The sequence below is a fragment of the Nerophis lumbriciformis genome, linkage group LG38 (genome assembly GCF_033978685.3).
Source record: "Nerophis lumbriciformis linkage group LG38, RoL_Nlum_v2.1, whole genome shotgun sequence".
Classification (NCBI taxonomy): Eukaryota; Metazoa; Chordata; class Actinopteri; order Syngnathiformes; family Syngnathidae; genus Nerophis; species Nerophis lumbriciformis.
The window spans coordinates 22422900-22447933 of record NC_084585.2 but is presented as its reverse complement, the minus strand read 5'-3'; the positions used below and the strand labels follow the sequence as shown (position 1 = coordinate 22447933).

Here is a 25034-nt window from a genome sequence, read left to right as displayed (position 1 = left end):
ATAAAAGCGCAGATTCCAACCATTGAAATACTTTGTATAGTTCAAGACCTAACGGTAATTTAAAACATCACTGCACATCATAATGGCAGCTACAGTTTCCATCTTAAAGATCAAAAAAAATTATTTGGGAATGTCCGGCGGGCCAGATTGAAAAGCTTAATGGGCCGCATGCGGCCCCCGGGCTTTAATTTGCCCAGGTTTGATCTATGGCATGGTGATGTACAGCACACACAATGTCCTACACAAATTACATTTGCAGTCAGTCATAGGGACGGCGTGGCGCAGTGGAAAAATGGCCGTGCGCGACCGGAGGGTCCCTGGTTCAATCCCCACCTAGTACCAACCTCGTCATGTCCGTTGTGTCCTGAGCAAGACACTTCACCCTTGCTCCTGATGGGTGCTGGTTAGCGCCTTGCATGGCAGCTCCCTCCATCAGTGTGTGAATGTGTGTGTGAATGGGTAAATGTGGAAGTAGTGTCAAAGCGCTTTGAGTACCTTGAAGGTAGAAAAGCGCTATACAAGTACAACCCATTTATCATTTATTATCATATTATCTTCTTTTTGTTAGTTAAAAAAATATAGAGGACATGACCTTGGTGTCCTGCAGAGCAGTCATGACCATGCCCTGGTGCTGCTCGACTTAACTTACAATCAGTGGAGCCCCGATACGATCATATCCGATGTTTTGGTGTGATTGGTGTTCAAGTTGCCTCACTTTGCAGTGAGTCCGCCTCCCTGTTTGAGTAAAGGAAATTAAATGAGCTCAAATATACCTACAAACGAGGCATAATATATGTACATACAGCTAGCCTAAATAGCATGTTAGCATCAATTTGCTTGTAGTCATGCAGTGACCAAACATGCCTGATTAGCGCTTCACACAAGTCAATAACTTCAACAAAGCTCACCTTTGTGCATTCACGCACAGTATAAAATGTTTGGTGGACAAAATGAGACAAAGAAAGAGTGGGATAAAATACGTCTTTCTGTGGAAGCGTCGGAGAAAGTTATACACGTAAACAAACTGTTGAGTCACAGTCCACACAACGGTGAGTTCAAGGGCCGCTGAAATTAGTAGGACAAAACGACGCTCGCCAAATACTCTCATCATTAAAGCATAAACACAAACATATTAAACAGTGGGCTTTCTATCAATTAGGAAGGGTTGTGTCGTGTTTGTCCTCCTACAAAAAACATATTACAACAAAAAACATTTTTCACCTCATTTCTTTTCCATTTCCATACAAAAAAGCTCCAAGATTTGAGATTTGCGGCTAAAGAGCCGCATGTGGCTCTAGAGCCACGGGTTGCTGACCCCCGTGAAAGACATACAGTGACAGCTAAAACTAGCTATCCAAATTGTTATAATTAGCTAACAACACTAATACGCGCGCATGTACGTACTTACGTCATTACGTGCGAGAAGCCTAAAAGGGTTATGCCGTGGTAGATACATTGGAAAGGTAATGCCCTCCAGGCCGTGTTTTTCAACCACTAGTGTGCCGTGAGATACAGTCTGGTGTGCCGTGGGAGATGATCTCCATCCATCCATCCATTTTCTACCGCTTATTTCCTTCGGGGTCGCTGGAGCCTATCTCAGCTACAATCGGGCGGAAGGCGGCGTACACCCTGGACAAGTCACCACCTCATCACAGGGGAGATGATCTAATTTCACCTATTTGGGTTAAAAATAGTTTTTGCAAACCAGTAATTATAGTCTGCAAACGATGTGTTGTTGTTGAGTTTCGGTGCTGTCTAGAGCTCGACATAGTAACCGTGTAATACTCTTCCATATCAGTAGGTGGCAGCCGGTAGCTAATTGTTTTGTAGATGTCGGAAACAACGGGAGGCAGCGAGCAGGACAAAAGGTATCTAAAGCTTAAACCAAAAATAAACAAAAGGTGAGTGCCCCTAAGAAAAGGTATTGAAGCTTAGGGTAGGCTATGCAGAACAAAACTAATGCAGAATGAAACTAAAACTGAACTGTCTACAAAGTAAACAAAAACAGAATGCTGGACGACAGCAAATACTTACTTTGGAGCAAAGACGGTGTCCACAAAGTACATTCGAACATGACATGACAATCAACAATGTCCACACAAAGAAGGATAAAAACAACTGAAATATTCTTGATTGCTAAAACAAAGTAGATGCGGGAAATATCACTCAAAGGAAGACATGAAACTGCTAGAGGAAAATACCAAAAAAAGAGAAAAAGCCACCAAAATAGGAGCGCAAGACAACAACTAAACACTACACACGGGAAAATACCAAAAAACTCAAAATAAGTCACGGCCTGATGTGACAGGTCGTGACAGTACACCTACTTTGAGACAAGAGCTATAGTGATGCATGGTTGTTTATGGTTTAAATTCATATCCAACAATTGCGACAACGACTTTTTACTGTCAACTGAGATTCGTTTTTTAATGATTTCTGCTGGTAGTGTGCCTCCAGATTTTTTCAACGCAAAAAATGTGCCTTGGCTCAAAAAAGGTTGAAGAACACTGCTCTAAGCATCTGTGTACATGTTGCAACAGCCCCTTTAAGCATGTGATACATTTTTAGGATGGTGTATAATAAAATGCATGAAGGAATGAGATAAAATGCATGCATAAAGTGTTGGTTGATAAATAAGCATGCTTTAGGTAACATATGGGTTATTCTCATTGCAGGTTCATGTCTCTGATGGTGAGTGGAGAGAAAGAATACAAATCCCTGGAGCTGCGTGCGTGTGCACGATGACCTAGAAATGGGACACGTACAACGTGCGCGGGTGGGCACCACACGTGCACTGTGCACGTTGATTGCATATCACCCTAAGACTCAATTGGAATTTAAACGGGACGTTTTAAAGAAATGCACGCACGCGCGCGCGCGCGTGTGTGTGTCTCGATCTCTTTAATTGTCTCGATCCACATCCCATCGTGATTATTATCGTCAACCATTTTTAGATGACCTTCGAACCTGTCAACAGTATTAACGTTTCATTAATCGTTGATTAAACCGCTGGAAAGGCACGCGTGGCAAAGGTAGGTGGGAGGGGTGGAGGTGGGGCTTTGTTCGTGTCCTCCATCAACATTCCTAACAATCATCTTTTTTTTCATTATTGGAGAGTCCGCCGTGCGTGTGTAAGCGCAGTAGGCGGACCTCTGTCCTCTTTACATACCACTTTGGAGGAGATACAGCCGCCATAGAGTAAAACGCGGGGAACCACATGCCATAAACGCACTAGAAGTCGGACGGGCAGGACCACACGCAACTGGCTCTCGTGAGGACATATTCCACAGCTGAAGGACACTTAATCAGGTAAGACACCGACGAGCTAACGGCACCGTGTCCAGCGTGACGTCACGCCAGACGACACAATTGTCATTTAAGACCATTTTATTAAAAAACAACAACAGAAAAATCACAAGAGGCATAATGTTTGCCAAAGAATCGCACGATTACAAAGTTGACCGAAAGTGGTGACCGTATAAGGGCTGGTAATGCTCCTAATGTCTTTTGTAGTACACAATCAGGAGTGATGTCACAGTGAGGTCACAGTTTTGATATGTATGAATTTTTACCAGAGGTATCCAAAGTACCACCCAGGAGCCACTTGCGGCCCATAGCTTTTTTTATTATCTCACAGAATATTGTAAAAATAGAACTAAATTAAAACATGTTTTAAATGTTAATACTAATTCCTCTGGGTCTCCCAATTGGATATTGAATTTCTGTCTGATATCAGCAACAAAAACATGTATCGGATAATATTGGCTTGCATGTAAAATCTCCGATATAAGCACTCTGATACAAGCAGTCCTGCAGCGTGTTTACTTGTGCAAAGCTGGACAGCCAGTTTACATCTAAATGTCCTCCTATAAGCACACAAGGTTGCTCTTTTCTTATATTTTGGTCAAGTCATTTACAAAAGGTAAACATGGTAGCTAAAAGCTATACATAGAAGCTAAGCACACAAGATAGACATACGTAATTAGTGTCCTTAATTGAACAGTATTGCAGTCTAAAACAGTACATTTGTCAATATAAACACATATCAAATAATTACAGTTGCATTTTACTTACACAAAAAAAGTCTCCAAGGCCGAAGGAAGCGTATTAGAAAGTATCCAGTAACAAACGTGTCCGCATCATTCAATTCACTGCGTCATGAGCTAATGACTTATTCTGTCATGTAAATCTTTAATAATGTTAGTCTTTTTCATACCTACCATTGTTCTGTGAGTAATTTCACTTGATAAATAATTTTGTAACATTCCACAATAGAAAATATTACAAGTTTGTACTATGATTCGTGCTGATATCGTATCAGATTGATATCAGTATCGGTCAATACTCAAGGCTCCAAAATTGGTACCATATCGGAAGTGAACAGTTGTATCGGCCCATGATTACTAGTAGTAGGACAAAGCTTTGTCTTTTAATATACAGTATATAATATTTTGTTTGTCAAATGGACTTGTGTCGAGCTCTGTTACCATCATAAAAGTACTCATGAAAAAGGCTCATTAAGGAAAAGAGGCCGGTCACCTGCTCAGATGTTGATGGGATGTCGCATTTGTACTCACCTGCTTGTGCACGATACCCTGCTGAAACCAAAGGGGGCAGTAAAGGTGACACACGCAAAAGAAAAGGAGAAGGAAAACGGAAAAAATGGCACGACAAAAGGGCAAAACACCTGCCAAACCTGCAATCGGGGACATAGTTCGCCTTCTGGACTACACGACCGGGACATGGACACAGCCAGGACTGGTACAGCAAAAGGTTGCACCAAGATCATACATCATCAAGACAGATTGGGGTATAGCTTTAAGGAGAAATCGCGTGGACATTTGTCTACAAGCCAACAGCTCGGAGGACGCCATCCCGCTACAAAGGTGACAGACACGAAAACAAGTAACGGGGACTGTCAAAGTTTTGGTAAAACCGTGCTAGCTTCACCAGTGGTTAAAATCCGACCCAACAGGATGAAACAACCTGAGAGACTCATAGAGACTTGCTAAAAAAATATGGACTCTGGTGAGAGGCGTTTTGTTGTTTATAACAAAGCTGTTAAAAATGTAAATACATTTTGATCAGTTAAATTTAATGAAGCAGGAATTTAAAATGCAATAATCCATCCATCCATTTTCTTAAGAATAAGGGATATGGGTTAATAATTGTTTGAACTAACTACATTACCCAGAAGGATTAGCGGGAGAGCAGACCGGAAGTCGGGGTGGGTTACTAGCAGAGTTACAAGCTACCAGATGTTTGTGTGCTGATTCAAGAATAAATAGTTTCTGTTATGCTGAAAGCTGTTTGAGACTACTTATAACATATAACAAACATAACAGTCAACACAATATTTTTAAATGGCTGGAAGTAACTTATTCTGAAGGTTCTGAACTCCTGTTTTGATGTCAGTGTCAGAATAATATGCAAGTGGAATTGTGCCATAGTGGCTCATTTTCCCATAGCTCACATTAGAGCTATACAATTGTGCAAAATGTGATTATTTAATTTTGCTTATAGCTGAGGTTGCCATTATTTGGTACAATTGTTTACATACAACACACACACACACACACACACACACACACACACACACACACACACACACACACACACACACACACACACACACACACACACACACACACACACACACACACACACACACACACCAGGTTCAGGGCCATGTGCGTTCACTTTAAAGAAGTCAAATACAAAAATAAATCATCATTATCACTTTACATTGTTTTGTTCTTTACAGTAACATCTAATAGTCTTTCTGTCGTTCTTAATGGACAGAGATCCCGGAAAAACAGTCGATTGGGGACTTTATAAGCCAAAACCAAAAGCATAGACCTGGAAAAACAAAATAATCCATCAATATCAATATATTGGCATTGATATCAATATTTACAAATTAGAAGGCCACCAAAAAATGTGTTTCACAGCTGTGGTCCATATGGGCCGCAGCGGTACTCCGTTGTAATACACTTTTCAACCACTTGTTGCAGTAATGCCACTCTCAAACAAACAGAGTAAGTCTGGAGCTAACATACGAGAGAGGTTTCTTAAGCGCCCAAATTATGACTTAAGTGGTGTAGCTGTATTTTCATTTGCAATTATATTTTATTGAGAGTTTAATCAAGAAGCATATATATTATTATTTATTATTCATTTAGCTATCATTCATTTATTTTAGCACTGCGCAATTGTATGTAAATTTATTTTCATCAGTTTTTTATGAGTCCCTTTCTTTTAAAGTACATTTGGTTAGTATTTATTTTTGTAATCAGCCTGACCTAAACTTTGATAATAATCCTTGTGATTATCATGCTTTCATATCATTTGACAAGGTTGTAAACTCTAAGTAGGATATATATAATTAATGAATATGATTAAAATTACAAGTAAGTTTACTATTTCAGTGTAGTGAAAAAGGTTAACAACCCCTGATTAAGACCGCAAATGGTTCAGTTGAGACTGCACCATAAAAGGACTACAGATGGAAATTAGCATAGTGCTAAATCTGGTGCAGCCATCTTTGTAACGACGTGGTCGCATAGTGATGCGGGTGTGGTTCTCCCAAGGATGCAGACTGCTTCGGACACAGCTTGCAGGTAGGAAAAAGGATTTATTTTAAATATAAATAATATGATGAATAAACAAAAGGGCTAGCGTGGGAGCTAGCAAACCAAAAGGGCCTAGCGTGAGAACTAGTAGCTAAGAAACAGTAAATAATCGTCGTCATCAGTTGTGTGAGAACAAACTACGAAGCCAGACAGAGTGAGGCCAGAGCAAAGACTAAATAGCCCTCTGATTAGCGCCCGGGCAACAGATGCGCGTCCCGAACACTAACCAGAGGCAGGTGCGCACAATCTGCCGTCATGGCAACAGAAACAAACTAAACTCAAGGTGCTGAAAACACGTGACACAAACATAAACAAACTCTGATCCGGGCAGCGGATCGTAACAGTACCCCCCCCTTAAAGGACAGATTCCAGATGTCCCTTGACACTAAATAAAACTAGAACCCAAAAAACAAGAAATAGTTCGAGAGTCAAGGGAGGGTGGAGGGAGGATTTGGTGGTGGGTCGCCAGGCCACGTGTCCCCGAATCCACCGGGGAAGAGTCAGGTGGCGGCGGCGAGTGGAACGCCGCTGCTGCAGGCGAGGCGGGCGACCACGGAAAGGCCACATTCGTGGCTGCCGAGAAGGTGGGCGTGAGTGGCGCCAGAAGTTCAGCAGCCTGAGAGTTCTACGACTACGTCTCGGGTGTCGCTGCTGTTTGCGCCACTGGCGTCCATAAACAAACCTCCGAGAGCGCCGCTTGCGCAGCCAGACCACTCGAGGTCGCTGAGACGAAGATGAGGAGAGAGCAGACGTCGCCGTGGAAACAGGAGGAGCCGACGTCGCCGTGGAAGCAGGAGGAGCCGACGTCGCCGTGGAGGCAGGAGGAGCCGACGTCGCCGTGGAGGCAGGAGGAGCCGACGTCGCCGTGGAGGCAGGAGGAGACGTCGTCGCCGTGGAGGCAGGTGCAGGTTCTGGTACCAGCCGTGGAGCAGGTGCAGGTTCTGGTACCAGCTGTGGAGCCGGCGCTGGTGTGGGTACCAGCCGTGGAGCCGGCACTGGTGTGGGTACCAGCCGTGGAGCCGGCGCTGGTGTGGGAACCAGCCTTGGAGCCGGCGCTGGTGTGGGAACCAGCCTTGGAGCCGGCGCTGGTGTGGGAACCAGCCTTGGAGCCGGGACAGGGGTTGGTCTTGGAGTCGGTGCTGGTGTGAGAACCAGCCTTGGAGCCGGCGCTGGTGTGAGAACCAGCCTTGGAGCCGGCGCTGGTGTGAGAACCAGCCGTGGAGCCGGCGCTGGTGTGGGTACCAGCCGTGGAGCCGGCGCTGGTGTGGGTACCAGCCGTGGAGCCGGCGCTGGTGTGGGTACCAGCCGTGGAGCCGGCGCTGGTGTGGGTACCAGCCGTGGAGCCGGCGCTGGTGTGGGAACCAGCCTTGGAGCCGGCGCTGGTGTGGGAACCAGCCTTGGAGCCGGCGCTGGTGTGGGAACCAGCCTTGGAGCCGGGACAGGGGTTGGTCTTGGAGTCGGTGCTGGTGTGAGAACCAGCCTTGGAGCCGGCGCTGGTGTGAGAACCAGCCTTGGAGCCGGCGCTGGTGTGAGAACCAGCCGTGGAGCCGGCGCTGGTGTGGGAACCAGCCTTGGAGCCGGCGCTGGTGTGAGAACCAGCCTTGGAGCCGGCGCTGGTGTGGGAACCAGCCTTGGAGCCGGCGCTGGTGTGGGAACCAGCCGAGGAACTTGGCATGGTGGAGCTTGGCGTGGTGGAGGTACTGGAGACGAAGCTTGGTGTGTCAGCCGAGGTGCAGGAACAGGTGCTAGCCGAGGTGCAGCTGGAGGTGGCCTAGCTGGCGGTTGTGGCTTAGCAGGACGAAGGACTGGTGGCGGTGGCCGTGCAGGAGGTTGCGGTTTAGCACGCCGGAAGACTGGTGGCGGTGGCCTTGCAGGAGGTTGCGGTTTAGCACGCCGAAAGACTGGTGGCGGTGGCCATGCAGGGGGTTGCGGCTTAGCACGCCGAAAAACTGGTGGCGGTGGCCGTGCAGGAGGTTGCGGCTTAGCACGCCAAAAAACTGGTGGCGGTGGCCGTGTAGGAGGTTGCGGCTTAGCTGAGCGCAGTTGTGCCACCCCACTAGCACAGTTCCCAGTACTAGCCCCCCCCTCAAGACGCGGATACCAGACGCGCTCTTTGCGGTTTGGAACCGTCTTCAAGGGTGGGTGGGGGGAGGTATGGAGGGGGGTATACTCCTCTTTAAATTGTCCAAATTGACTATTATCACCCCTCACTTGAGATTGGGTGGGAGCACAGGGGGAAAAAATATGTGCAGTGGGCGAAGCAATAGTCACTGGGGGCGGAACCAAAGTCACTGGAGGTGGAGTCTGAAAATCAGAATGTGACTGACTAGACTTACACTTAATAAAAATGTCCTGATAATGTCTTATCTTACAATGAAAGTCATTTGGTATTGGCTGACAGAAAGAATTAGAAGATGGAAAAAAAAAATCTTGTTCAATGATGTCATCAGAAGTGGGCGGAGTTACCTCTTCGGGAGGCGCCAATGACATGACATTACTGTTGCAACTGTCCATGTGACTTACAGCCCAATCGGAGAACTTTTTGGCGAAGTGATCGATGGGGTTGCCAAACATCTGAGGAGGGGGAGTTTGGGCTGAATGTAGCTTGCTTCGGTCCGGGGGAGGAGTTTGCAGGAGCGGCGCGTCTTGGCGGCGAGGGAAAGACCTCCTGGCCGGCTTCCGTCTTTGACGGCGCGCACGGTACTGCGGTGTAGCGGCGATGTCTTCCGACCAGAGGGAATCGATGGGGATAAGAGAGCCTCCAGGTCCCCACATGAGATTCGACCTCTCCTCCGTCGAATAGCGAAGCGTCTCGGCTTCCATCGCTCGCAACACCATGAGCGTACCTTCGTCCAACTCCTCGTTAGCCAGTGCGGGAGAATTGTTTTCTGCTGGCTTCGTACTGTAACGACGTGGTCGCATAGTGATGCGGGTGTGGTTCTCCCAAGGATGCAGACGGCTTCGGACACAGCTTGCAGGTAGGAAAAATGATTTATTTTAAATATGAATAATATGATGAATAAACAAAAGGGCTAGCGTGGGAGCTAGCAAACCAAAAGAGCCTAGCGTGAGAACTAGTAGCTAAGAAACAGTAAATAATCGTCGTCATCTGTTGTGTGAGAACAAACTACGAAGCCAGACAGAGTGAGGCCAGAGCAAAGACTAAATAGCCCTCTGATTAGCGCCCGGGCAACAGGTGCGCGTCCCGAACACTAACCAGAGGCAGGTGCGCACAATCTGCCGTCATGGCAACAGAAACAAACTAAACTCAAGGTGCTGAAAACACGTGACACAAACATAAACAAACTCTGATCCGGGCAGCGGATCGTAACAATCTTCTTAATGTAACAGCACATTGTCCTTCAAATAAACAAATACAAACAAACAAACTGAATCAACAGTGTCTCTGCTGGTTGCAACATAAAAGTTCATCCAATTTGCTTCCTTCAACACACAATTGGTCATCATCAATTTTACATAATAGACATAATTCACAATATCCAGCCCTAATGAAAGCACAGAAAAAAAGACTATTTCTAATTTAAAATGCCCGATAATTTAAGGTAATTTCTCCTTCAGACTCAAATGATGTAAGATTAAGCGGCCGTATAGATGTTTGACAGGCCTATGGTCCCTGGAGGAACCAGCAGGAGACCAAGTCCAGCACTCCTGCCTGATGAGTCAGATGAGGGTCTTAGGGCAGCAGGTGGCTGCCGGACTTGACATGCTGAGCAAGAACTGGTATCTGATCTCTCTTCTCTGTGGTCTCCACATGTGTTTCTTACCCCTCACCGTTAAAGGGAAAAAAACCCAGAGGGAGTTTGCCGTGTGAACAGGCTGATTCAGGCTCAGCTGGCATCAAGCGTGCTGCGCGCTTGATCCAGCGGGTGACTTAATTCCTTTTGGATGTTTTGAGGCCATGTCCACATGAAACTGAGCTTTTGTTATTATCAAATTATCATCATCTCATAACCCGCCATAACAACCGTATTGGGAAAAGCCTCATGTAAAAGCAAAAACATGAATGTATGCCAATCTCATTTTGTGCAAAGACACATGACTAACATATGTATGCATTAGAGATGCGCGGATAGGCAATTATTTCATCCGCAACCGCATCAGACAGTCGTCAACCATCCGCCATCCACCCGATGTAACATTTGATCAGAACCGCACCCGCCTGCACCCGCCCGTTGTTATATATCTAATATAGACGATGCAAGGCATTAGTGAGGTTATAAAGCTTTTGCCTGTTAAAGAAAGGAGACTGATCCAATGCAGCACAGACATTTGCGTGCCACGCTGTCACAACCCAGACGCACAACAGTGCGCAATCATATGGGAGCCGCGTTGAGCGCACCTCCAAGCGCGTCTCGCTGCCGGCGACGGCCGGGTATGGGCCCGACGCTCCAGCGCCATCCATTTTCAGGGCTAGTTGATTCGGCAGGTGGGTTGTTACACACTCCTTAGCGGGTTCCGACTTCCATGGCCACCGTCTTGCTGTCTATATCAACCAGGGTGAGCCCCACCCCTTTCGTGAGCGCACTGCGCGCGGAGTGACCCCTGTTACGCGCCCCCGGCAACAGGGGTGGCGGGCAGGTAAGCTGCGCGGGCGGAGCGCGCAGAGTGACCCCTGTTACGAGCCCCCGGCCGCGGCGAAGGCGGACGAGGCGGGGTGTCGGTGCGGTGGGCGCGGTGGTGACCCTGGACGTGCGTCGGGCCCTTCTCGCGGATCGCCTCAGCTACGGCTCCCGGTGGGGCCCTCTCGGGGGAAGGGGCCTCGGTCCCGGACCCCGGCGAGGCGTCCCTTCTCCGCTCTGTAAAAGTGTCCATCTCTTTTCTTTTTTTTTCTTCTGTTGTGGCATATGCAGCAGGTGCCTGCTCGTTTTTCGTATGTGGGTAACAACATTTAACTATGTATATATATTTCCGAATTGGTTTAACTGCCACCCGCCTGAATCTATTTAAAATCACCGACCCGCGGATAAAATCAAATTTTTTTTAATTTCATCCGCCCGATCCGCGGATAATCCGCGGACTCCGCGGTTGTGCCCGCAAACCGCGCATCTCTAGTATGCATACATAAAAATCATAGCTTTATATGTTATTATACAACGATCTTGAAGTCACACTTGACAGCTGGTGAGTGTGTTTTTATTTTTGAAAAAACAACAACAAACAAAACAATGTCATGTAAATGTTTTCACGTCAAAATGGGTAAGGTAGGCATTTAAAAAAAAAATCTGTGTGTAAGCCATCAGAAGAGGAGGCAAAGCTGCTTGAGAAAAATAACGAAAATATTTTATCAAACCTGCTCCGCAAGCTACAATTATGTTTAATAGCAAATAGGGATGATGTTTGATAAGAAATTATTGAGTTCGAGTCCCTTATCGAATTCTCTTATCGAACCGATTCCTTATTGATTCTCTTATCGAATCCAGATAGGTTGTTGTATATGGAAAAAAACCACAATATTTGGTTTAACAAAAGCTCACTTGAATTTTATAATAAAAAAAAATAAAAAAAATATTGACTATTGTTACCCCCTAAAAAAAATAAAAAAAATAAATAAATATTGACTGTTGTTACCCAAAGTATATTAAGTGGGATTTTTCAGAAAAACAAATACATGCATTAACACAAAAACAACCTGTCTTTGTGATCACTATAGGTGTATAAATAATAATATAGTGTTAAATAAAATCAGTTCCTTTGGCACAAAACTGAAAATAATACAGCTCTCCAAAAAGTGCCCTTCTGCTGCTATTGGAACATACTAACTACACACACTATGACACTAAGAACACCACCGTCTTCATTCAACAATTCTTCTTCCAAAACATTAGCATGTCTGCTTTTTCAGGATCAAGTCTGACCCGCTCTTTGCTAATCGTGTCGCCAACGGTGGAAAAAACATGTTCACTTGGCGTGGAACTATCTTGGACACACAGATAGGTTTGACGACATCCTTCTCCAGTCTGTATTTAAACCTTCTGGGGTCCATCAGTGTGGCCTCCTCCAGGAATGACTGCACATCCTTATCCTGGAGGGAAAATGAGGGACAGACACAGCATAGAATTAGGGGGGAAATTAGCTGAATGTGAAGACTAGGGTGTCTTTTATTAAGTCTTTAGCATTAGTATGTAGAATTAAATGATGGACTGGATTAAGTAATGAAGTTAAACATTGTACTGATATGATCCAGTTTAAGAGTTTGTTCAAATTAATAGTGCTTACAAAGTACAAAGAAGAAGAATTATGAGAAATACTTTCAACCTTATTGAAAATAAGATATTCTTCATCTCAGTATATTAATAATGACTGAATTAATGAATTACATATTACAAAACTGTTGTATATACTAATTCACAGATGTTATTTTATTATAAAAAGGTCAGTAAATGATCTATATATTTGTAAACGCTCTGAAGTGGTAAAGGGGTAGGATTAAATAAGCTTTACTTCCTACTCTTTTTCAGACATGATGTAAAGTGAAATGATATGAAACTGTGATGTGTTATGCTGTAAGTGTGTTTATGTACGAAATAAACTAAAGAAAGAAATCACTAGTTTATTAGACAGACCTGCAAACTCTGGAGTGGTGTAGGCTACAAGATACCGTTAACGTTATCAGACACATACAAAAAAGCTAACGTTAACGTTACCGTTAGCCACTGACTATGCTTAGGTAACGTTAGTCTAGCTAACATTACTGCAGTCCTGGTTGACATAAGAGGTAACCTTATTTTAGCCTAAAGGCTACAAGTGAGCAAATATGGAAATTAACCGGCAATAGTTAACGTTAGTTACTCACCGGCACTGGAACTGGGGCTGGGGCTCTTCCTCTGGAAGAGGGGCGTGCTTTGTCATCTCTGTTGCTGCTTCTCCACATGTCGAAGACACGCCACGGTTCGCGAACGTTCAGGTTATGTACGGCCTGAACATGTTTCAACATGCTTGTTGTACTTCCCCCCTTACGTGAGAGCAAAGCCTGGCAATAATTGCATATTGCCGTTTACTCGTTGTATTTTTTTGTAAAATGAAGCCATGCTATGAGGCGTTTTTGTCAGGCTTGGATGAAGGAAGGGACTCAGATGCAGAGATGTGATTCCAAATAAAGCTTTTATTTTGAAAAAACTCTTTAAGCCTCCAGAGCCGTCCATCCATCCATCCATCTTCTTCCGCTTATCCGAGGTCGGGTCGCGGGGGCAGCAGCCTAAGCAGGGAAGCCCAGACTTCCCTCTCCCCAGCCACTTCGTCCAGCTCTTCCTGCGGGACCCCGAGGCGTTCCCAGGCCAGCCGGGAGACATAGTCTTCCCAACGTGTCCTGGGTCTTCCCCGCGGCCTCCTACTGGTCGGACGTGCCCTAAACACCTCCCTAGGGAGGCGTTCGGGTGGCATCCTGACCAGATGCCCGAACCACCTCATCTGGCTCCTCTCGATGTGGAGGAGCAGCGGCTTTACTTTGAGCTCCCCCCGGATGACAGAGCTTCTCACCCTATCTCTAAGGGAGAGCCCCGCCACCCGGCGGAGGAAACTCATTCCGGCCGCTTGTACCCGTGATCTTGTCCTTTCGGTCATAACCCAAAGCTCATGACCATAGGTGAGGATGGGAACGTAGATTGACCGGTAAATTGAGAGCTTTGCCTTCCGGCTCAGCTCCTTCTTCACCACAACGGATCGATACAGCGTCCGCATTACTGAAGACGCCGCTCCGATCCGCCTGTCGATCTCACGATCCACTCTTCCCTCACTCGTGAACAAGACTCCGAGGTACTTGAACTCCTCCACTTGGGGCAAGATCTCCTCCCCAACCCGGAGATGGCACTCCACCCTTTTCCGGGCGAGAACCATGGACTCGGACTTGGAGGTGCTGATTCTCATCCCAGTCGCTTCACACTCGGCTGCGAACCGATCCAGTGAGAGCTGAAGATCCTGGCCAGATGAAGCCATCAGGACCACATCATCTGCAAAAAGCAGAGACCTAATCCTGCAGCCACCAAACCAGAGCCCCTCAACGCCTTGACTGCGCCTAGAAATTCTGTCCATAAAAGTTATGAACAGAATCGGTGACAAAGGGCAGCCTTGGCGGAGTCCAACCCTCACTGGAAACGTGTCCGACTTACTGCCGGCAATGCGGACCAAGCTCTGGCACTGAGCATACAGGGAGCGGACTGCCACAATCAGACAGTCCGATACCCCATACTCTCTGAGCACTCCCCACAGGACTTCCCGAGGGACACGGTCGAATGCCTTCTCCAAGTCCACAAAACACATGTAGACTGGTTGGGCAAACTTCCATGCACCCTCAAGGACCCTGCCGAGAGTATAGAGCTGGTCCACAGTTCCACGACCAGGACGAAAACCACATTGTTCCTCCTGAATCTGAGGTTCAACTATCCGGCGTAGCCTCCTCTCCAGTACACCTGAATAGACCTTACCGGGAAGGCTGAGGAGTGTGATCCCACGATAGTTAGAGCACACCCTCCGGTTCCCCTTCTTAAAGAGAGGAACCACCACCCCGGTCTGCCAACCCAGAGGTACCGCCCCCGATGTCCACGCGATGCTGCAGAGTCTTGTCAACCAAGACATCCCCACAGCATCCAGAGCCTTAAGGAACTCCGGGCGGATCTCATCTACCCCTGGGGCCTTGCCACCGAGGAGCTTTTTAACTACCTCAGCAACCTCAGCCCCAGAAATAGGAGAGCCCACCACAGACTCCCCAGGCACTGCTTCCTCATAGGAAGACGTGTTGGTGGGATTGAGGAGGTCTTCGAAGTATTCCCTCCACCGATCCACAACATCCGCAGTCGAGGTCAGCAGAACACCATCCTCGGCATACACGGTGTTGATAGTGCACTGCTTTCCCCTCCTGAGGCGGCGGATGGTGGTCCAGAATTGCTTCGAAGCCGTCCGGAAGTCGTTTTCCATGGCTTCCCCGAACTCCTCCCATGTCCGAGTTTTTGCCTCTGCGACCGCTGAAGCCGCACACCGCTTGGCCTGTCGGTACCTGTCCGCTGCCTCAGGAGTCTTATGAGCCAAAAGAACCCGATAGGACTCCTTCTTCAGCTTGACGGCATCCCTCACCGCCGGCGTCCACCAACGGGTTCTAGGATTACCGCCACGACAAGCACCAACTACCTTGCGGCCACAGCTCCAATCAGCCGCCTCGACAATAGAGGCGCGGAACATGGTCCATTCGGACTCAATGTCCAGCACCTCCCTCGTGACATGTTCAAAGTTCTTCCGGAGGTGGGAATTGAAACTCTCTCTGACAGGAGACTCTGCCAGACGTTCCCAGCAAACCCTCACAATGCGTTTGGGCCTGCCAGGTCTGTCCGGCATCCTCCCCCACCATCGCAGCCAACTCACCACCAGGTGGTGATCGGTAGAAAGCTCCGCCCCTCTCTTCACCCGAGTGTCCAAAACATGAGGCCGCAAATCCGATGACACAACTACAAAGTCGATCATGGAACTGCGGCCTAGGGTGTCCTGGTGCCAAGTGCACATATGGACACCCTTATGTTTGAACATGGTGTTCGTTATGGACAATCTGTGACGGGCACAACAGTCCAATAACAAAACACCGCTCGGGTTCAGATCCGGGCAGCCATTCTTACCAATCACGCCTCTCCAGGTTTCACTGTCGTTGCCAACATGAGCATTGAAGTCCCCCAGTAGCACGAGGGAATCACCCGGGGGAGCACTCTCAAGTACTCCCTTGAGTGAATCCAAAAAGGGTGGGTACTCTGAGCTGCGGTTTGGCGCATAAGCGCAAACCACAGTCAGGACCCGTTCCCCCACCCGAAGGCGGAGGGAAGCTACCCTCTCGTCCACCGGGTTGAACTCCAACGTAGAGGCTCTGAGCTGGGGGAAACAAGAATTGCCACCCCAGCCCGTCGCCTCTCACTGCCGGCAACGCCAGAGTGGAAGAGAGTCCAGCCCCTCTCGAGAGAACTGGTTCCAGAGCCCTTGCTGTGCGTCGAAGTGAGTCCGACTATATCTAGCCGGAACTTCTCCACTTCGCGCACTAGCTCAGGCTCCTTCCCCCCCAGCTCCACGTCCCAAGAGCTAGCTTCTGTAGCCGAGGATCGGACCGCCAAGTGCCCTGCCTTCGGCTGTCGCCCAGCTCACATCGCTCCCGACCTCTATGACCCCTGCTATGGGTGGTGAGCCCATTGGAGGGGGGACCCACGTTGCCTCTTCGGGCTGTGCCCGGCCGGGCCCCATGGGGACAGGCCCAGCCACCAGGCGGTCGCCATCGTGCCCCATCTGGCTCCAGAGGGGGGCCCCGGTGACCCGCGTCCGGGCGAGGGTAATCTGGGTCCTTGTTTTTTCTTTTTCATGGAGGTCTTCGAGCTGCTCTTTGTCTGATCCCTCACCTAGGACCAGTTTGTCTTGGGAGACCCTACCAGGGGGCATAAAGCCCCCGGACAACATAGCTCCTAGGATCATTGGGACACGCAAACTCCTCTACCACGTTAAGGTGGCAGCTCAGAGAGGAGTAAATTCAAATACTATGAAATTACAAAAATAGCTATCGACAAAATGTTCCAAAAGGGAAAAACCGAAAATCACTCCAAAAGGAGGAAATACAAAAATAAGGACAATTATAATTAGCACCGTATCTGTTATCAAAAAACTTTAACAAAAAACGCTCCAACAGGAGGAAGAAAATAAAGACTATAAAACTTACTACTCTAATAAATGTAAACAAAAAATCACTCAAAAACTTTGAGGAAAAAATCTTTAGGGAAAAATTATAACTCACCACTGCGGTAGAAAAAGGTTGAATAACAAAAATTGCTCTGAGGGAGGAGAAAAAGTTCATTCAAAATTATAGCGTGGGATGTTCTGGAAGCAAGGACGTAGACGTGGGACAAGGCAAGGCATGGACATGAACATGAACATGGAACGCAACATAGGCACGAAAGCTCGAGACAATCTGGCACAGAACAAGGGGAGGCATGCGCTTATAAAGAACATGAGGGTAATGGGAAACAGGTGGAAACAATCAAGGGTCAGGAATGACGTCAAACTGGTGACACAAGAGGAAGGACCCGTGATCTGAAACAAGAGGAGTTGCTTTTCAAAATAAAACATGTAAATCACAAGACAGAAAAAACCAAGACAAGTCTTCCCTCACCGCAGTGTGACAGTACCCCTCCCTTTAGGGCCGACACCTGACGGCCCAGATTGTCCGGGATGGTTTCTATGGAAATCCTCAATGAGGGTGGAGTCCACGATATGCCGAGAAGGCACTCACTGTCTCTCCTCCGGTCCGTACCCTTCCCAGTCCACCAGGTACTGTCTGCCCCGGCCCCTGCTGCGAACTGCTAACAACTTCTTTACTTTGTAAACAGGACCGCCCTCAATCATTTCGGGTGGTGGAAGGGGCGTGGTGGCTGGAACCAGCGGGCTTACTTTGACTGGTTTCACTCGGCTGACGTGGAAGGTTGGGTATACACGCAGGGATCGGGGCAGACGGAGTCGTACAGCGGAGGGTCCGATGACTTTGGTGATGGAGTATGGACCTATGAACCGTGGTGCAAGCTTCTTGGACGGTACTTTGAGCCGCATGTCTTTGGTCGAGAGCCATACTCTATGCCCTGGCTGATATGCAGGAGCGGGTTTCCTTCTGCGATCCGCTGTCTTCTTCATCCGGTCTCTTTGTCGGATCAGCACCTGACGAGCTGCTGCCCGGATGCGTCGGCAGCGTCGGACCAGGGCATGTGCCGAGGGGACCGATACTTCCGGCTCATTGTCTGGAAAGACTGGAGGTTGGAAACCATAAGCAGTTTTAAACGGAGAGAACCCTGTGGCAGATGTAGGTAGTGCATTGTGTGCATACTCAACCCAGACCAGGTGTTTACTTTATGTAGAGGGATTCTGGGACACCAGGCACCGAAGGTTGGTTTCCAGTATCTAGTTGAGGCGTTCGGTCTGGTTGTTGGCCTCCGGGTGATAGCCTGAGGTCAGGCTGGCCTTAGCTCCGATGAGTCTGCAGAAATCCCTCCAAAACTGTGATACAAACTGGGGCCCCCGGTCGGAGACAATGTCTTTCGGGAAGCCGTGAATCTTGAAAACATTGTCCATCATGATTTCTGCTGTCTCCTTGGCGGAGGGCAACTTAGGCAAGGCAATGAATCTCACCATTTTGGTGAAACGGTCCACCACAGTTAGGATAGTGGTGTTACCTTGAGAGACCGGGAGCCCCGTGACAAAGTCCATGGAGATGTCGGACCACGGTCTGGAGGGAATAGGTAGGGGCTGCAATAGACCCATACGGGACCCGGATCATGTCTTGTTCCGAGCGCAGACCGAACATGCCTCCACATACTCCCGAACCTCCGGCTCCATGGATGGCCACCAAAATCGCCGGGAGATGGCGAACATCGTTCTCCGCACTCCCGGGTGGCATGAAAGCGGGGAGGTGTGAGCCCAATGGATCACCTGTGAGCGCAATCCAGTCGGAACAAACAAGCGATTACCTGGGCACCCACTAGGTGGCAGGGTTCCACCATTTGCCTGCTTCACCTCATCTTCTATTTGCCAGGTAACCACTCCAACCACACGGGACAGTGGAAGGATAGTTTCTGGTTCCTTGGCAACAAGCTCGGGGTCGAAGCGTCGAGACAGGATGTCTGGCTTGACGTTTTGGGACCCCGGCCTGTAAGAGAGAGAGAAAGAAAAACGGTTAAAAAAGAGTGCCCACCTGGCCTGGCGAGAGTTGAGTCTTTTAGCCTTCTTTATGTATTCTAGATTTTTATGGTCTGTCCAGACAATGAACGGAAGATCGGCCCCCTCAAGCCAGTGTCTCCACTCTTCAAGGGCGAGCTTGACCGCCAACAACTCACGGTTGCCGACATCATAGTTCCTCTCTGCTTTGGATAGACGTTTAGATAGGAAGGCACAGGGATGCATCTTGCCATCCTTCTCAGATCGTTGTGATAAGACGGCTCCGACTCCTTCGTTGGAGGCATCCACCTCCACCACAAATTGGCGTTGCGGATCTGGCATGGTGAGAATAGGAGCCGAAGTGAAGCGCTGTTTTAGGTTCTGGAATGCCTTTTCAGCTTCTGGAGTCCATTGAAATTGTACCTGAGTGGAAGTGAGGGCATGGAGAGGAGCCGCTATAGCGCTAAAACCTCTTATAAACTGTCTGTAGAAATGAGCAAATCCTAGGAACTGCTGAACCCTTTTGCGGCTATCAGGTGTGGGCCAGTCGGTAACTGCGCTAATCTTAGCTGGGTCCATCTGGACCTTTCCCGGAGCTACTATAAAACCCAAGAAGGAGATAGTATTAACATGAAATTCACTCTTTTCTGCTTTGACATGAAATTCACTCTTTTCTGCTTTGACATATAGTTGATTTTCCAGTAGTCTTTTAAGGACCCTAGTCACGTGCACTTGGTGGGTATCAATGTCTGGTGAATAAATTAAAATATCATCTAGATATACATACACAAATTGATCAAGGAAGTCTCTGAGTACATCATTTATCATAGTCTGAAAAACAGTGGGTGCGTTGGTGAGTCCGAATGGCATGACAAGATATTCATAGTGTCCACTGGGAGTATTAAATCCAGTCTTCCACTCATCCCCCTCCCTTATACGGATCAGGTGATAGGCATTACGGAGATCGAGTTTTGTAAATACCTTAGCTTGTTGGATTTGGTCAAATACTGATGTCATGAGAGGAAGAGGGTACCGTTTTTTTATGGTGATGTCGTTGAGTGGACTGTAATCGATGCATGGTCTCAAGGATCCATCCTTTTTGCCCACAAAGAAGAAACCGGCCCCCGCAGGTGATGAGGACGGACGGATCAGCCCCGCTTTTAATGAGGCTGTGAGGTATTCCTTCATGGCAGTCCTCTCTGGACCGGAAACAGAATACAGGCGACCTTTGTGTATGTTTGATCCTGAGATCAAGTCAATGGCGCAGTCGTATGGACGGTGTGGAGGAAGAGACATGGCTTTGGTTTTACTGAAGGCTTCTCGTAACTGGTGGTAGCATGGAGGTACAGATTTCAGGTCCGGGTACTCCGATTCTGTGGTGGGGTTTGCAGAAAACAGGTTGAGTTGCGCTACACTTTTTTTGTGTGTAACGCCTATGACTGTCATTAATACAGTCCTTTCCCCATGCTTTAATTTCACCTGTCCTGCAGTCTATCTGGGGGTTGTGTTGAAACAGCCAAGGTAGTCCCAAAATCAAAGTGTGTGAGGCGGCTTTGAATAAATATAAGCACATTTTTTCTTCATGGTCTTTAATGTTTATGCGGATGAGTTCTGTGGCATGGGTAATTACAAACAGTTCCTTCCCATCAAGAGCTTTAGCTCTAATGGGTCGAGCTAATGGTTCAGACTTGATCCCTAATTTTGCAGCCAAAGACCAGTCCATCAAACTCTCGTCTGCCCCTGAGTCAATAAGCGCCCCAATGTTTGTGACTGTGTGATGTTTTACCTGAATCCTGGTGAGGGTACGCTTAATAGGAGTAGAAGTAGTTTGTAGACTCACTCCTATGGGTCGTTTAATTGGACAGGTGGCGACGAGGTGGCCCTGCTCCCCGCAGTAGAAACACCTTCCTTCTAGCTGTCGTCTTTGGCGTTCCTCCTGCGTCAGCCGCGCTCTCCCCAGCTGCATGGGATCCTCACCTTCCATCAGGAGGCTGGAACGACTCGACCCAGGTGGAGCGGTGTAGAAGTCCGGTCCGTGTTGCGTCTGGTACTGTGCCGCTCCTCCCGTGGTGGAGGTTCGTAAGCTCCGATGTCGTCTGAGCTGCGTGAGTCTGTTGTCGGTACGGACGGCGAGCGCAATGAGTTCGTCCAACCCAGGAGGTAAGTCTAGTGGGACAAGTAGATCTTGAATAGGGACGGCCAGTCCTTTCAAAAAAGTGTCATAAAGGGCAGCGGAGTTCCACCCGCTCTCTGCCGATAGCGTGCGGAATCGGATGGCATAATCACAAACCGAGTCTCGCCCTTGCCTCAGTCTGCTCAGCTCCTGTGCCTTCTCTCGGTTGTCGGTGACAGGATCAAACATCATTCGTAGTGCAGTCTGGAAATCCGTGAGTGAGTTGCATACAGCTGAACCTCGGCCCCATTCGGTGGAAGCCCAGGCCTTGGCTCTACCCGTCAAGTGCGAGATCATAAAAGCAATCTTCGCTCTCTCAGTGGGGAAGGCGTGAGGATTAAATTCGAAATGAATTGAACAGTCTATCATGAATGATTTGCTTTGTCCCGTTTCACCTGAATAGGATGCTGGAGGGGCCAATTTACTTCCGGCTCCGGCGAATGACGTAGGCGGTAGTTGGACAGGTACAGGTGCCGATGCGGCGAATTGAGGAAGCCGCAGAGCCATCTCCTGCAGCTGGGTGGTTAGTCGGGCCATATGCTCGGCCATCGCCGTCTGGAAACCCTCTTGGCGTGAGAGGCGTGTTTCCTGATCCTGTATGGCGACGGAAAAATGTCCTTTCTCTGCTGTCCATACTGGCCAGATTGTAATGTCAGGCTTGGACGAAGGAAGGGACTCAGATGCAGAGATGTGATTCCAAATAAAGCTTTTATTTTGAAAAAACTCTTTAAGCCTCCAGAGCCGAGTAAATTCAAATACTATGAAATTACAAAAATAGCTATCGACAAAATGTTCCAAAAGGGAAAAACCGAAAATCACTCCAAAAGGAGGAAATACAAAAATAAGGACAATTATAATTAGCACCGTATCTGTTATCAAAAAACTTTAACAAAAAACGCTCCAACAGGAGGAAGAAAATAAAGACTATAAAACTTACTACTCTAATAAATATAAACAAAAAATCACTCAAAAACTTTGAGGAAAAAATCTTTAAGGAAAAATTATAACTCACCACTGCGGTAGAAAAAGGTTGAATAACAAAAGTCGCTCTGAGGGAGGAGAAAAAGTTAATTCAAAATTACAGCGTGGGATATTCTGGAAGCAAGGACGTAGACGTGGGACAAGGCAAGGCTTGGACATGAACATGAACATGGAACGCAAGATAGGCACGAAAGCTCGAGACAATCTGGCACAGAACAAGGGGAGGCATGGGCTTATAAAGAACATGAGGGTAATGGGAAACAGGTGGAAACAATCAAGGGTCAGGAATGACGTCAGACTGGTGACACAAGAGGAAGGACCCGTGATCTGAAACAAGAGGAGTTGCTCTTCAAAATAAAACGTAATGTAAATGTAAATCACAAGACAGAAAACAACAAGACAAGACTTCCCTTACCGCGGTGTGACAGTTTTTTCCGGTTCATTATTTTTGCTGCTTTCTGTATGTGCCGCCTAATGACTGAGCTACGTCATTTCCTGTGATGTCCCGCAGGGCATTTCCTGTGGGACGGGATTCGTTCCCAGGGATTCGAATAAAGAACCAACACTTTTTCTTTACTACAGTGGCCTCGATAACGGCAACCGGCTCTCAAAAAGGGATTTGAGTCCATGGAATCGGTTCTTTTCTTATCGAACAATCGGGAGAATCGATTTCGAACATCATCCCTAATATCAAAGCAGTGTTTCCCACAAGACTGTAATCTATTTGTGGAAGATATTGATGATGTAATTGTCTAATGTACATAATTGGCCATGACACATGCACATGTAATTTTGATGGATGCAGCACAAGACAAAAAGTGAGCAAAAAAATCTGAAAATCAGAACACATGTTTAGAAATACACTTTAACTTTCGTTTCTTGCTTTTTTTTGTTGCCTTATTATTAAACTACACAAATGAGATTTTAGATGCTCAAAGATGGGGGAGGGAGCCCACAGTCGGACCCTCTTCTTGTTGAGAAGAGTGTTCACGTAAATCTTCAAAAGTGTGCAATAAAACCAGAAATATTGCAATATTAGCTAGTTGCCTTTTTGAAAAAGAGTATCTTAAGTAGTCTGAACACTCACTAAATATAGTGTAGTGTGTGGGGAAAGAATACCTCTGTTTACCCTGCATGCCTTGCAGTGTGTAGATAAGGGTCTAGTTTTGAGTATATGTTGACTAGAGTTTTGAATCTTTCAATAACTCACGATTCAATGTGATTGTGATTCTTGAGGTGGTGGTTCGATTCAGAATTGATGCAACACAATTCTCGGTTCAGGCCGATTCTCTTAATGTACTGTATTATTTGATATATTAATTATAATAAAACCTTTTCAAAACAGGTTGCAGGTTACAAACGCTCCTATTGGCTGCTGACGTAGGACGTATAGATTCTTGAAAATTCTGAATTGATTCTGAATCATAATAAATAAGAATCGTGATTTGAATGTGAATCGTTTTTTTTCCCGGCACTAGTAGCATAGGCGTTCGTTTTGATGTACCTGTGGCCCAGTTGGTGAAGTTGCATAATGTCAATCCATTTTCTACCGCTTGTTTTTTTTTTTTTTTTATTAGAATTTTTTTAATCCATCCCAGGGGTCCCCAAACTACGACCCGCGGGCCGGATACGGCCGGCTAGCCTCCAAAATCCGGCTCGCGGGTAGTCCTTAGTAAAAAGTCATTTTTTTAATTATAATTTTTTAAATCTATCCTTTCTAGCCTATCCATCAATCCATTTTCTACCGCTTGTTACTCTTGGGGTCTTGCTCAGGCAAATCATATTGTCTAAATATGCATTTTCCCATCAATAACGTGACGTCATCACGATCGCACCGTAGTGTTGGGTAATATATATATGAGCTGTGGAAAAAATATTCTCAACATGGCGGCGCTATGCGGAGTGGAAAGAGCAACTTTAAAATGTAAGTTTAACTTTATTTATTCCTTTAAAACATCTAAAACCAAACATGCAAAGCTCGGGTGACAATAGTGCTATAAACTTGTGTTAAAATACCAGACCTTGACTATGTTAATGCAGAGCGACCTCCGTGCTCTTTGCTCCTCTCTTAACCTCGAGAAAGAGCCTCATATTCGGCCATTGCAGACGGCTTCATGCAAGGGGCTTTTATCATCGTTTGGAAGTAAAATCTTACATATTTTCTTTAAATGATATCCCACCTAAATATCTTGACTTAGGTCTTATTAATATGTGACTCTAATATCTGCTCTTTTAAGCAATTTTTACATTTTAAATCATATTAGTTGTTTGTTTTTAAACGCTATGTACATTTTATTTCAATAGAAAATGTTAACTATATGTGTTTGACTCACTGTTGATGCGACTGTGTGTTTAAGTTTGCTCTGTTGTTCCGTTCAGGACAATCAAGGAGGAAATGGACTCTCAAGACAATTTTAAAGGACAACAGAGAAAAAATAAATTGATATAATAACCAGTGTTGGTCATCTTACCTAGTGATTAGTTATAGTTACAAATTACTTCTCCCAAAAAAGTAATTGAGTTACTAACTCAGTTACCTCATTGTAAGAGTAACAAGTTACTCAGCAAAG

General features: G+C 46.8%; 1 protein-coding gene across 3 annotated transcripts in view; it reads left to right on the top strand.

The window, feature by feature from the left end:
* Window positions 1-2766: 2766 nt before the first annotated feature.
* LOC133578061 (sodium-coupled neutral amino acid transporter 3-like) overlaps window positions 2767-25034 on the top strand; it is a 157242-nt gene continuing 134974 nt past the window's right edge. Inside the window, exons 1-2 of one of the 3 annotated variants that reach the window (XM_061932206.2) lie at window positions 2767-3032; window positions 3116-3309. The gene's annotated coding sequence lies outside the window, so the exon portion shown is untranslated. The remainder of the gene's footprint in view (window positions 3033-3115; window positions 3310-25034) is intronic. The other 2 variants (XM_061932205.2, XM_061932204.2) reach the window with 2 other exon arrangements.